This window comes from Hemicordylus capensis, chromosome 4, assembly GCF_027244095.1.
Source record: "Hemicordylus capensis ecotype Gifberg chromosome 4, rHemCap1.1.pri, whole genome shotgun sequence".
Taxonomy (NCBI): Eukaryota; Metazoa; Chordata; class Lepidosauria; order Squamata; family Cordylidae; genus Hemicordylus; species Hemicordylus capensis.
In genome coordinates, this window is record NC_069660.1 from 84,992,595 (window position 1) to 85,006,692 (window position 14,098).

Below are 14,098 nucleotides of genomic sequence, written 5' to 3' on the forward strand. Positions count from 1 at the left end.
ATTAGCAAAAAATCAGGCATGAGAATTACCGCAGATTAATTGGGAATAAAAACCTGTGATTTGATATGTGGTATTAGTTATTAAGTTATATCAGAAGAGCAGAGTTTCTTCCCTGTAGTAGTGCCTTCTCTGTAAGAGTCACTGTTCTGATTCCTTTTATGATCTATTTTATTCAGATTACAGAATGACTGCATTCTCACTCTTTTGTATGTGGGTCTTTAGCAGCATTTGAGATGCTAGCAGGTTATTTACATTATTCTTTGGCAAAATATAGAGGTCCTTTTTAGAAGATACTAGCTGATCAGTTCGGAACTTAGTATTCTGGAAGATTAAAGTATGGTGACATCTAGTGTTCAAATGGGTGGAGGTAACAATGTCAGTGATGATAGGTATATGTATGAAACCAAAATCTTTTGATGACTATGTCATGGTTCTACTTCTGTAGAAATGGTCAAATACTTACAGAATAATCCTTTGCATGTTTGCTCAGAAAAGTCCCCTTGTATTAAATGGAGTTAACTCCTAGGTAAGTGTGCATATGACAAATACAAAGCTGGAGATGGGAGAGTCAATCCCTAATGTGAGATCAGGCAAAAATAATGTGCACCCAGTAATATATCTGGCCTGAGAAATCACCCTCTTTCAATCACCCTATTTCAAACCATGCATATACTGTGGGAATGTGGGCAGAGCAGCTGTCTTCTTGTTTCTGCATGCATTAGCTTCAGCTGGGTTACAGTAAGATAGTATTGCCCATCTCTGCCTCAGTTTCCTTATGGCATCTGCCACTTGAGTAGGTATGATTGCCATATGTCCCTTATACTAATCTAAGGGGATTATACAGAGCATCACAGCTATTTAGAATACAGAATATTATTTATTTCAGAGTGTCCTTATTTTACATTTTAAGCTGCCAACAGCCTCATAAGGCCTCAGGCTTGATTCAAAATGATTCAAATTATTCGGGCAGAAATTATATTAGAGCAACTGTATATTATTGTGAATATGTATACCTAAAATAAATTAAAATTGTTAACTAACTACAGAAAAATGGATGTGCAAGATATGCTTTCTTTTCTCCAGAGATACCGACTGCATCAGCCTTTACTGGGAATCCATCTGTTCTGAAACGGAAGTTAATTTATTTTCATATACAGAAAAAGCCTATGCCATGGTGAGGGTAGCAGTGACCATAGTGTGATACAATTCAGTATATGTGCGAGTGGAGAATTGTCAAGGAAGTCCAACACAGATGCACTGGACTTCAGAAGACAAAACTTCTCAAAAATGAGGGGACTGGTAAGAAGGAAGTTGAAAGGGAAAGTCAGGAGGGTCAAATCACTCCAGAACGCATGGAACTTATTTAAAACCACAATGCGTGAAGCACAGTTGGAATGTATACCAAGAAGGAGGAAAGGTACCACCAAGTTCAGGAGGATGCCGGCATGGCTAACAAGTAGAGTCAGGGAAGCTATAAAAGGAAAAAAAGACTTCCTTCAGAAAATAGAAGTCTTGTCCAAATGAAGAGAACAGGAAGGAACATAAACTCTGGCAAAAGAAATGCAAGGAGACAATAACGGATGCAAAGAGAGTGTTTGAGAAGAATATAGCTAGAAGTGTTAAGAGGAATAACAACAACTTCTTTAAATATGAGTAGAAAACCTGCCAGGGAAGCGGTTGGACCCTTAGATGAAGAGGGTATGAAAGGGATTATTAAGGAGGATAAGGAGACTGCAGAGAAGCTGAATGAGTTCTTTGCATCTTTCTTCAGGGCAGAGGATACTGACCATATACCCTCTCCAGAATTGAGTTTTTCAGATTTAGCAGCTGATGAACTGGGCAAATTTGAGGTGACAAGGGAAGATGTTCTAAACTGTCTTGAAAAGCTAAAAATTAACAAATGTCCAGGAACAGATGGCATCCACCCAAGACTTCTGAAGGAACTCAAATGTTAAATTGCCACTCTCCTAACAAAAATATACAACTTGTCCCTACAATCAGGCTTTGGACTGGAAAGTAGCCAATGTGACTCCAGTTCTCAAGAAGGGATCCAGGGGGGATCTGGGAAATTACAGCTTAACTTTGGTGCTGGATAATTTTTATTTATTTATTTACATATTTTTATATCGCCCAAAACTTATGTCTCTGATGGAAATTGATGGAAAGCATACTTAAGGACAAAATTGTTAAGCATATAGAAGAACAGGCCTTGTTGAAGGAGAACCAGTATGGCTTCTTCAAGGGCAAGTCTTGCCTCACTAACCTTTTAGAGTTTTTTGTGAGTGCCCACAGGAATGTGGATAAAGGTGATCCGGTTGACATAGTATACTTGGACTTCCAAAAAGCTTTTGATAAAGTTCCCCACCAAAGGCTCATGAGTAAACTTAGCAGCCATGGAATAAGGGGACAGGCTCATGTGTGGATCAGTAACTGGTTGAAGGACAGGAAACAGAAAGTAGGAATAAATGGACAACTTTCACAATGGAGCTAGGTAGGAAGTGGGGTCCCCCAGGGATTGGTACTGGGACCAGTGCTCTTTAACTTGTTCATAAATGATCTAGAGGTTGGGGTGACCAGCGAAGTGGCCAAATTTGCAGATGACACTAAACTATTTAGGGTAGTCAAATCCACAAAGGATTGTGAGGAACTCCAAAAAGATCTGTCCAGACTGGGGGACAAAATGGCAAATGCGGTTCAGTGTAAGCAAGTGTAAAGTGATGCACACTGGGGCAAAAAACACCAACTTCACATATACGCTGATGGGATCTGAGTTGTCAATGACTGACCAGGACAGAGATCTTGGGGTCGTGGTGGACATCATTGAAAGTGCCGACACAGTGCACAGCAGCTGTGAAAAAGGGTAATTTCATGCTAGGAATCATTAGGAAGGGGATTGAAAATAAAAATGCTAATATTATAATGCCCTTATACAAATCTATGGTGTGGCCACTATTCATTCATTCATTCATTCATTCAATTTCTATACCGCCCTTTCAAAAATGGCTCAGGGCAGTTTACACAGAGAAATAAACAAATGATGGTGATCCTTGTAGTTGGTGATTCGATCATTAGGGGGATAGAGAGATGGGTTTGTGACCCGCGTGTTGACCGCACGGTGACTTGCCTGCCTGGTGCGAAGGTTGCAGACATTACGCAGCGTCTAGACAGGCTCCTAGGCAGTGCTGGGGAGGAGACAGCTGTCGTGGTGCACGTCGGCACCAACAATGTGGGGAAATGCAGTCAGGAGGTCCTGGAAGCCAAATTTAGGCTGATAGGTAGCATTTTGAAATCCAGGACCCCCAAGGTAGCATTCTCAGAAATGCTACCTGTACCACGCGCAAGTACAGTGAGACAGGCAGAGCTGAGGGGTTTCAATGCGTGGATGAGATGTTGGTGCCGGGAGGAGGGCTTTAGATTTGTTAGGCACTGGGACACATTTTGGGGCAAGCAAGGCCTGTACAAAAGGGACGGGCTGCACTTGAACCAAGATGGAACCAGACTGCTGGCGCTTAAAATCAAAAAGGTTGCAGAGCAGCTTTTAAAATGACACCTGGGTAACAGCCGATGGGAGCTGGGCAGTATCCCGTTTGGCAAAAGCCATCCTTTAAAGTGTGAGGCTGCGAAGAATTCAAATAAAACAGATGTGGACGGAGCAGAACTGCATAAAGAGCAGACGGGAGGCTGTGCCAGCAGGTCAAAGAGTCAAAGGAATAGCATACATCAGGGGAAAGATTCCGTGTATAGGTGCTTGTATGCCAATGCCAGAAGCCTCCGAGCCAAGATGGGTGAGCTGGAGTGCTTGGTTGCTAATGCAGAAATAGACATAGTGGGCATAACAGAAACATGGTGGAACAGTGAGAACTGGTGGGACACTGTTATCCCTGGGTACAAACTCTATAGGAAGGACAGGGAGGGGCACCTTGGAGGAGGGGTAGCACTGTATGTTAAAGAAGGGATAGAATCTAACAAGCTGGAAAACCTAGGTAGACTGGAGTCCTCCACAGAAACCCTGTGGGTGACTATACAAGGCCGGAAAGGAATCGTGCTACTGGGGACATGCTATCGCCCTCCGGATCAAAATGCCGACAGTGACTGGGAGTTGCAGGAGGAAATCAGGGAGGCGTCAAGGAGAGGCAGGGCTGTAATTATGGGTGATTTCAACTACCCACACATAGACTGGGTAAATTCACATTCAAGTCAGGACAAAGAGGTCAAATTTCTAGTTACGCTAAATGACTGTGCCTTAGAACAGTTGGTTATGGAACCGACCAGAGAGAAGGCGACCTTGGATCTAATTCTGAGTGACACCCAGGACCTGGTGCATGATGTCAGTGTCATTGACCCTTTAGGGAACAGTGACCACAGTGCCATCAAATTCAGCATACATGCGGGGAGAGAATCACCAAGGATGTCAAACACAGACATTTTAAATTTCAAAAGAGGAAACTTCTCCAAAATGAGTATGGTGAAAAGAAAGCTGAGGGGGAAACTCAGGATAGTCACTTCGCTCCAGAGTGCATGGAGTTTACTCAAAACCACAATACTAGGAGCCCAGTTAGATTGTATACCCAAAAGGAGGAAAGGTACCACTAAGTCCAGGAGGATGCCAGCATGGCTAACGGGTACCGTCAAGGAAGCCATAAAAGGGAAGAAGACTTCCTTCCGAAATTGGAAGGCCTGTCCAAACGAAAAGAACAGAAAGGAACACAAACTGGCAAAAGAAATGCAAGGTGACCATAAGGGAGGCAAAAAGAGAGTTTGAGGAACATTTAGCCAAAAGTATCAAGGGGAATAACAAAAACTTCTTTAAGTACATCAGAAGCAGGAAACCTGCCAGGGAGGCCATTGGGCCATTAGACAATGAGGAAGTGAAAGGGATTATTAAGGAGGATATGGAAGTTGCAGAGAAACTGAATGAGTTCTTTGCGTCTGTCTTCACGGCAGAGGATACTGAGCATATGCCTGTTCCTGAACCAGGCTTTTTAGGGATGGAGGCTAGAGAGCGGAGTCTGATAGAAGTGACAAGGGATGATGTTCTAAACTGTCTGGAAAAACTGAAAGCTAACAAATCACCAGGGCTGGATGGCATCCATCCAAGAGTCCTCAAAGAACTCAAATGTGAAATTGCTGACCTCCTTGCTAAAATATTTAACTTATCCCTGAAATTGGGCTCTGTACCAGAGGACTGGAGAGTAGCAAATGTAACACCGATTTTCAAAAAGGGATCCAGGGGCGAACCAGGAAATTACAGGCCGGTTAGCTTAACGTCCGTTCCAGGCAAATTGATGGAAAGCATTCTCAAGGATAAAATTGTAAAGCACCTAGAAGAACAGGCCCTGCTGGGAGTGAGCCAGCATGGCTTCCGCAAAGGTAAATCTTGCCTCACCAACCTTTTGGACTTCTTTGAGAGTGTCAACAAGTATGTGGATAAAGGTGATCCAGTTGACATAGTCTACCTGGACTTCCAAAAAGCTTTTGACAAAGTTCCTCATCAAAGACTCCTGAGGAAACTTAGCTGTCATGGAATAAAGGGACAAGTACATGTGTGGATTGCTAACTGGTTGAAAGACAGAAAACAGAGGGTAGGTATAAATGGAGAGTTTTCACAATGGAGGGAAGTAAGAAGTGGGGTCCCCCAGGGATCTGTACTGGGACCGGTGCTTTTTAATTTATTCATAAATGATCTAGAAGCAGGGGTAAGCAGCGATGTGGCCAAATTTGCAGATGATACCAAACTTTTCCGGGTAGTGAAATCCAAAACGGATTGTGAGCAGCTCCAAAAGGATCTCTCCAAACTGGGGGAGTGGGCGACAAAATGGCAAATGCGGTTCAATGTTAGCAAGTGTAAAGTGATGCACATTGGGACGAAAAACCCCAACTTCAAGTATATGCTGATGGGATCTGAGCTGTCGGTGACGGACCAGGAAAGGGATCTTGGGGTTGTGGTTGACAGCTCGTTGAAAGTGTCTATTCAATGTGCGGCAGCTGTGAAAAAGGCAAATTCCATGCTAGGGATCATTAGGAAGGGGATTGAAAATAAAACGGCTAACATTATAATGCCCTTATACAAAACTATGGTGCGACCACACTTGGAGTACTGCGTACAATTCTGGTCACCACATCTTAAAAAGGACATTGTTGAACTGGAGAAGGTACAGAAAAGGGCAACCAAGATGATCAGGGGCCTAGAGCACCTTTCTTACGAGGCAAGACTACAACACCTGGGGCTTTTTAGTTTAGAAAAAAGATGACTGCGGGGAGACATGATAGAGGTCTATAAAATCATGCATGGTGTGGAGAAAGTGGAGAAAGAGAGATTCTTTTCCCTCTCACACACACTAGAACCAGGGGTCACTCCATGAAATTGATTGCCAGGAGGTCTAGGACCAACAAACGGAAGTACTTTTTCACACAACGCGTGATCCACTTGTGGAACTCTCTGCCACAGGATGTGGTAACGGCCAACAACCTGGATGGCTTTAAGAGGGGTTTGGATGACTTAATGGAGGAGAGGTCTATCAATGGCTACTAGTCAGAGGGCTGTGGGCCACCTCCAGCCTCAAGGGTGTGCCTCTGAGTACCAGTTGCAGGGGAGCAATGGCAGGAGAGAGGGCACGCCCTCAACTCCTGCCTGTGGCTTCCAGCGGCATCTGGTGGGCCACTGTGCGAAACAGGATGCTGGACTAGATGGGCCTTGAGCCTGATTCAGCAGGGCTGTTCTTATGTTCTTATGTAACCCTGTCCCCAAAGGGCTCACAATCTAAAAAGAAATATAAGACAGACACCAGCAACAGTCACTGGAAGTACTGTGCTAGGGGTGAATAGGGCCAGTTACTCTCCCCCTGCTAAATAAAGAGCATCACCACATTAAAAGGTGCCTCTTTGCCAAGTTAGCAGGGGCACATCTGGAGTACTGCATACAGCTTTGATCACCATATTTTAAGAAGGATATTGTAGAACTGGGAAAGGTGCAGAAGAGGGCAACCAAAATGATCAGGGGCCTGGAGCACCTTCCTTATGAGGCTAGGCTACAGCATCTGGGGCTCTTTACCTTTGAAAAGAGGCGACTAAGGGGGGAGACATGATCAAAGTGTATACAATTATGCATGGAGTGGACAGGGTAGACAGAGAGAAATTTCTCTCTCTCACACACACAACACTAGAACCAGAGGTCACCCCAAGAAACAGAAGGTTAGGAAATTTAGGACCGACAAGAGGAAGTACTTTTTCACACAGCACATAATTAATCTATGGAATTCTTTGCCATCGGATGTGGTGATGGCTTTAAAAGGAGCTTAGGCAAATTCTTGGAAGTCAGGTATATCAATGGCTACTAGTCTGGTGGCTGTGGGCCATCTCCAGCCTCAGAGGCACGGTGCCTCTCAATACCAGTTTCAGGGGAGCAACAGCAGGAGAGAGGGCATGCACATACCTCTTGCATGTGGGCCACCAGGCATCTGGTGGGCCACTGTGTGAAACAGGATGCCGTACTAGATGGGCCTTGTGCCTGATCCAGCAGGGCTGATCTTATGTTCTTAAACCTACATTTCCAAGACAAGTAAAAAAAACATTTCCCCTTATCTAGCCAAAGGACACAAATTGACATACATTGTCAATACTTTATTGGCAATTAAAGGAAGATTATGTGGCATACATTCTGATGTGTATGCTTATTATTAGTTATGTCACTTTGGAAGATGACAAGCAAATCAGATCCTTGATAAAAATGCACAATCTAAAATAGATAAAACTAAAATAACAGGACAGAATTTTAAAAAGGGTTAAGCTTTAATAAGAGCACACACTTTACAAATGCAAGAGAATGAATACAGTTATAAGTATCCTAAATTATAATGCCAGTAGCAAAGCCAATATCATGGGAAAGCACCTTTATTTGTATTACATAGTACACAGGGTAATATAAGACTGTTGTGGAGCTAGATACAAATACATAATTTTAAGTGGTAAGATCAAAATACTATAAGCTTTTTCTCTCCCAAAGATTAAAAACTAATTTCTGCAAGCATTCTAAAATGTTTACTGACAGGATACAGTGTTAAGGGAGATAGGAGCCCTGTTCAGACATTATGTTGTACAAGTGTACAGATTTCTGTACACCTCTACATGTCTTTGTGTGAATGACTGTATCTGTGTTAATTTTAAAGGTGAACCTAGAAGTCTCTCAAATGCATGGTACAGACAGGAGGTGTACTGATGTACCTGTTTTCAAGATGTGTGAATAACTGTGCCTGTGCACAGATCTGTACCTGTGTACACTGTACACTTGTACAACTGTTTAACATAATCTGTGAATAGATTATAGAACATAATCTATAATTAAACAGAGCTAAGATGTAACTCAGAAGCACAGGAATAATGTTCAAACTGACTAGCACCATTAATCTGCTGGTGGGAGGATGTTAAGGAGTGTATAGAGCTGCTACATTATTTTCAGGCAAGTTCAAGCATTGTCCACTGTTGTAATTTATCAATTTATTGATTCTGTCAGGCTGGCTTGAATTAAGACAATGGCTATCACAGAGTTAATTTTTCATAACTAGGAAATCTTTATTATCACTGCTGACTGCTATTGTGAATTGTCACTAGTTGATATCCTGCCTAACCAAGCACTAGTGCAATAGAAGAAGCACTGGTGTAGTACTGGTACTTCTGAAGAGTTCCAGATTTATGCTGCACTGGTGCTAGTGTGTATGTGTCTGGGAATTTATATGACCTTCCCTTCTCCCAGAAGCCCACGGTGTTACTCAAAAACATGTCCCTGAAGGCTGTGTGACTCTCAGGGACATATTTTCAAGTGGCACAGAGCAGTTCCTGGGGAAGGGGAGATCGATGAAATTTGCCCCCAGCACTGAACCAGCAGTACAGCTGAGTTAGTCAAACTTTTCAGAAGCTTTGGTGCTTCTCTCATTTAACAGGTGCTTTGTTAGGATATCAACCACTGTGTTTACATATATTTAAGCTTTAATAGAATTGTTAGATATTATAACATTGTATGCTCATTTGGCCCCAGTGTTTACAATTGTTTTTCATTTTCTCTATACTTATGTTTATATACCAGTCAACTGAAGGTAACACTTCATGCAGCACTGAACTGTAGTCCATCAAAATTTATGCTACAATAAATGTGTTAGTTTTTTATGTGCCACAGGACTGTTGTTTTTGCTGCAATAGACTAAAACAACTATCAGTGTTGTAACCATCAGGCTCCTTCATCATTCTATTGTCAGATGTTTTAAGCCAGCTTTCTGTCAACTCTTTGAGGAAGACACTGTGTTAAATTGCTCCTTATTTGTTTGGAAGGGTCCTATCTTCAGAGATCTCAACATCTGCAATACTGTCTGGTTGTGATTATACAGTCTACACGTTACAGTCTGAAATTTTAGCCCAGAATCTTGTGGATGCTTTAGAATTCTAAGGATTTACTCTTCTATGGCTTCTAATGTGCAATTTTCTATTGCTTGCATGGAATATATAGCATGCTGGGAAAATGCCTGACTTCTGTTGCTTTCATGGAATAGAGAGCATGCTTGAAAAAATGTTTACAACCCTGTAAAACTGGATTGAAATAAGGTAAGATAAAGTCTGCTATCAAGTCAATTTTGACTCCTGGTGCCCACAGAGCCCTGTGGTTTTCTTTGGTAGAATACAGGTGGGGTTTACCATTGCCTCCTCTTGCGCAGTATGAGATTATGCCTTTCAGCATCTTCCTATATCACGGCTGCCCAATATAGTAGCAGCGGGGATTCAAACCAGCAACCTTCTGCTTGTTAGTCAAGCATTTGCTCGCTGTAGCATTCAGCATATTCTGTTTCCCATTAAGGATGAAGTTTGCAGCTTGGATGTTAGATCCAGTCCTTACTTTCGAGGCTACAGTGGTTTCTTTGGCATAAAGAGGTTTTTTTATCAGCCTAGGTTGGAATGCCACCTGTAGCTCCTCCTATACAAAGACAGCACAATCATTTATCCATGCCCTAGTAACACTCAGGCTTGATTACTGTAATTTATTTTACATGGGGCTGCCCTTAAAATCTTCTTGGAAACTTCAGGTGGTCCAATATGTGGTGGCCAAACTATTGATTGGAACTGGCGACTTGGAACATACATAGCATGCTTACAAATAACTTTAAAACATGATATGCTTAAAACAGTATTAAAAACAACTCCACATCTTCCAATTTGTTTCCAGACACAACTCAAGTGTGCTGAGTTAACCTACATAGCCCTATACAGCTTGTGGTCAGTGTATCTGAAAGACTACCCATTCCCATGTGAACCTGCCCATTCTTTAAGCTCTTCATCAGAGACCCTGCTTCAGGCACCTCCACCTTCAGAGGTGAAGAGTGTAGTGATGAAAGACAGGACCTTCTCAGTTGTGGCACACCCACCTGAGTGTTGTGCTGTTCACAGGGACCCTTGCCTGACACCTACTTTGTTAGCTTTCAGGCACCAGATGAAGATTTTGTTTTTCCAATAAATATTTCCATAATATTTCCATTACATTCGTGGGAAATATTTTAATGCTGCTCTTTCTTTTGCATTGCTGGTTTTGCTGATGATTGTTTTATTGTTATAAAATATTTATAACAGTAGTCCTTTTACTACTGTTCCATTTGGTTTTAATAATTGTTTATGTTTAATGTTATTTTAATTCTTGTTGTTACCTGTCTTGTAAATCGATTTACTGAAAGGTGGGATAGAAATATTTTTTAAAAACACACACACACACACACACACACACACACACACACACACACACATACACAGAGCTACTCTGTACCCCAACTTGATGCAGTACTTGGTGCTTCCTCCACCCTAGGCCAGTGTTTGCTGTGCGATAAAGAAAGAGCTTCTCTTTGGATTAAAGCTATCCTATTGCTTGCCTGCATCGTTGTGAAAGAAAACCTTAAAATGTGTGAATATTTTAATAAAAACATACAATGTGTTTATTTTCTACTAGTTGTGTGAGCACTGAAGACATGGCCTGAAAGAAAAGTTGTAAATCGCAGAAATTAAAAGAACCAATTTCCTTCCTTCTTTGTTAAATGTTTATCCTGAAGAAAAATAAATCATAAATTCTGTTTACTTTTGAAAATTACAATCTCCTGGGTTTTTTTAAAAAAGTGTCTTATCTGCTAATCTTTCAGCAAAACCAATATGTCTCTGTTAGAGTTTCCAGTGATTAAGGGCCAAGACTTAGTCACTTTTCAAGCCTCTTTCCCTAATCCTTTTATTCCATTCATGCAATCTTCTGTTGCCCTGCTATCACCATCGTATACAAATTTCAAATTCTGCAAAAAAACCCAACAAAACAAAACACCACATTCCTTAATTTGTAACATATCAATAAGTGCACTCAGACAAATTAATCTAGTGTGCATATTAATTTCCAATATCAGATTCTGAAATTTTCTGATTCCAGCTGTGATGGTGGGGACATTGAAAATTGAAGGATTTGACAATGCTGTCTATGTTTAATCAGATCCATTAGTATCTGCATTTTATTGGAATTCTAGAATGTTTCAGTGTTGTCCCCTGCAACTTGAGGGAACATTTATCATTTGGCAGTTATGCTGCTGATCAGTCTAAAAAAACAACCTGTGTCATGCTTCAAGAATCTGAGCAAGTTTATCTGGAGTTTATCTATGACTGTGACTATAGCTAGGATCTAGAGATCCTCTTCCACATCCATGTAGCTATTTTTCATGCTGTTTGCTTTTGTAAATGCAATGTTAAATGTTCTCTAATCAGGTCAATCTACTTCCTTGTCAAATCCATATATGGAAACCTTACAGGCTTTTCTTTGTCCCTTTCATAACACCCTCTGCTATGGAGATCTTAACAAAGAACATAGGTATGGTACAGAATAAAAGCAGTGCAGTCCCTGCCAATGAGCTCTAAATTCTAGTATCTTGTTCAAACTTGCAGAAAAAACATGTGATAGAGAGTACTGAATGGTGTGTGTGTGTGTGCGCGCACACACACACATATTCTTTTGGTCTCTCAGTTATACTCTACTTCAGACAGACATTGCATTTTTCAACACAGATATTATGTCATGTTTTCCCAGTCCATGTACAGTCATCACTCTACACATGCTGCCAATCATATGCTACAAAATGTGTGATTTTTCCAACATGTAGATTAATTTCCAGTCTTTGTACCTGGAAGAAGCAAGTAGACAGGAAGGACAAAGGATACAAAGGAGATAGCAAGGGCAAAGAAAAAGCCAGGATTGAGCAATGAGGCGGGGACAAGGTAAGGTAAGGTTCATAAAAGATGCAGAAAAAAATTGGGGCATCATCATTAAGAAAAGCCTTTTCAGAATAAGTGGATACTGTGGAAGAGATATAGGAGGGCCAGCTAAATACATATTTGGCTACAGAAAGCTATTCCAAGCATAGCAAATGGCTGCCCCAACGTATAGCCCGCAGGCCTGATAACTCATAGAGTTTACCATTGCTTCCTGAAGAGCTAAATATTAGCACTGGGAGGAAAGGATCAAACAATGCTTCATAACAGTCATGATACTTTCTTATTTATCTTTCCCATGCATTCAGGAAGGCCAAGCAAGTTAAGCATCCTGAAAACCCCACTCCAGGAAGCACTATTATTTTGCTGTGTATCCTGCCTCCCTTGCCAGCCCTTCATCCAATAATACTGCTCCAACTCTACATATGCCAGAAACAGATAATCAATCCTTGGATTACACCACACCTCTTATTCTCAGACATAATATGGCTTTGTTCCACAAAGACATATGCCACTAAATTGGGTTGGGCAGAGGAGACAGTGGTTATCTGGAAGTATTTACCCACTTTTCACCAATCTGGGGTGGGTTACTCTGCCTTTAGTTAACATGCAACTTTCTTTCCCTGATGTGTCAATGTTCATACATGATGTTAATTCTCCAAATCAGATGGTTAAATTCTTCTCTTCCCCTAAAACATAGTTGCTATCAAAAAGCCTTTTAATTAGAACAGTGTTTGTGTGGAATCAAACTTCTAAACACCTTCCATTCATTTAACTTTACATTGCAATGTGGTATGTCTCTGGGAATGGTAGTGCCTCCACTTTCTCACAGAAAATCTACTGGAAAGTATGAAAGGATGAGCAAAGAAGGACACTCCAAAATGGATTAATGGTGCATCTCTTTGACGCAGTCTGTGGGGAATGACAGTTGTGTACTAGTTGGATAACAAGTATAAATTCTGGACTATGCCTCATTGCTTAATTAAAACTGAGAACTGTGACAAGAGAAAACCCATCTCTGTCAAACCATAATTCTGCGCTGCCAGGTAACAGCCACAGTGTCTCTAGAGATGCCACATCCTCTAGAAGCGAAATGTCTAATTAGAAGCTTGCACTCAAGATGCAAGTGAATTGTTTAGGTAGAGAAAGGGCTGCCAGTCTGCCACCTTTTGGAGGACAGGTCTCTGGTGACATTAACATCTGTGTGACTAGCAGAAATCTGGAAAATTAAGCTTTCCCCCCTGGAATTGAAATAAAGTCAGGCTCAGGGATGGCCCTGTAGCAAGCCCACACAGAGAGTGATCCAAGGACTTAGGTTTCATTTCCACAAGTGGCCCAGTGAAGGTCTCCTTGCAGCAGTCCCATGCAAGGAAGATACAGTGTAGTGATTTAACCCCAGGTCAGCAAGTTTGGACCTGTGGTCCAAGCAGGTCCAGCAGTCCAGCGCTTCTGTTTAGAGGGGAAAGGGTGTGAGTACAAGCTGGTACTTGGCCATGTCGGCTTCTGGGCCAGTAGCAGGCAGCATGTGCCACCTAACTCCCATGATAGCAGCAGCAAAGATGCCTCCAGGAACCGTCTGTACAAATGTTTGGGGACAGGAGCTTTTATAAGGTTCCGTCCTTTGCAAAATCCCAAAGGCAGGAAAGCTTTAGGTTTAACTTTAGGTTTAGCTTTCGTTTTAAAAGGGGACAAAAAGACCAGACTTGAGGAGGTGCAGGTGGGGTGAGTGGTGGGTATTCAGAGGAAGCACAGAACAAAAGGGTTCTATTATGCCAAACTCAGTAACTGACTTGGGACCTAATTCTGACTGCTTTCTGGGGTACCTGAA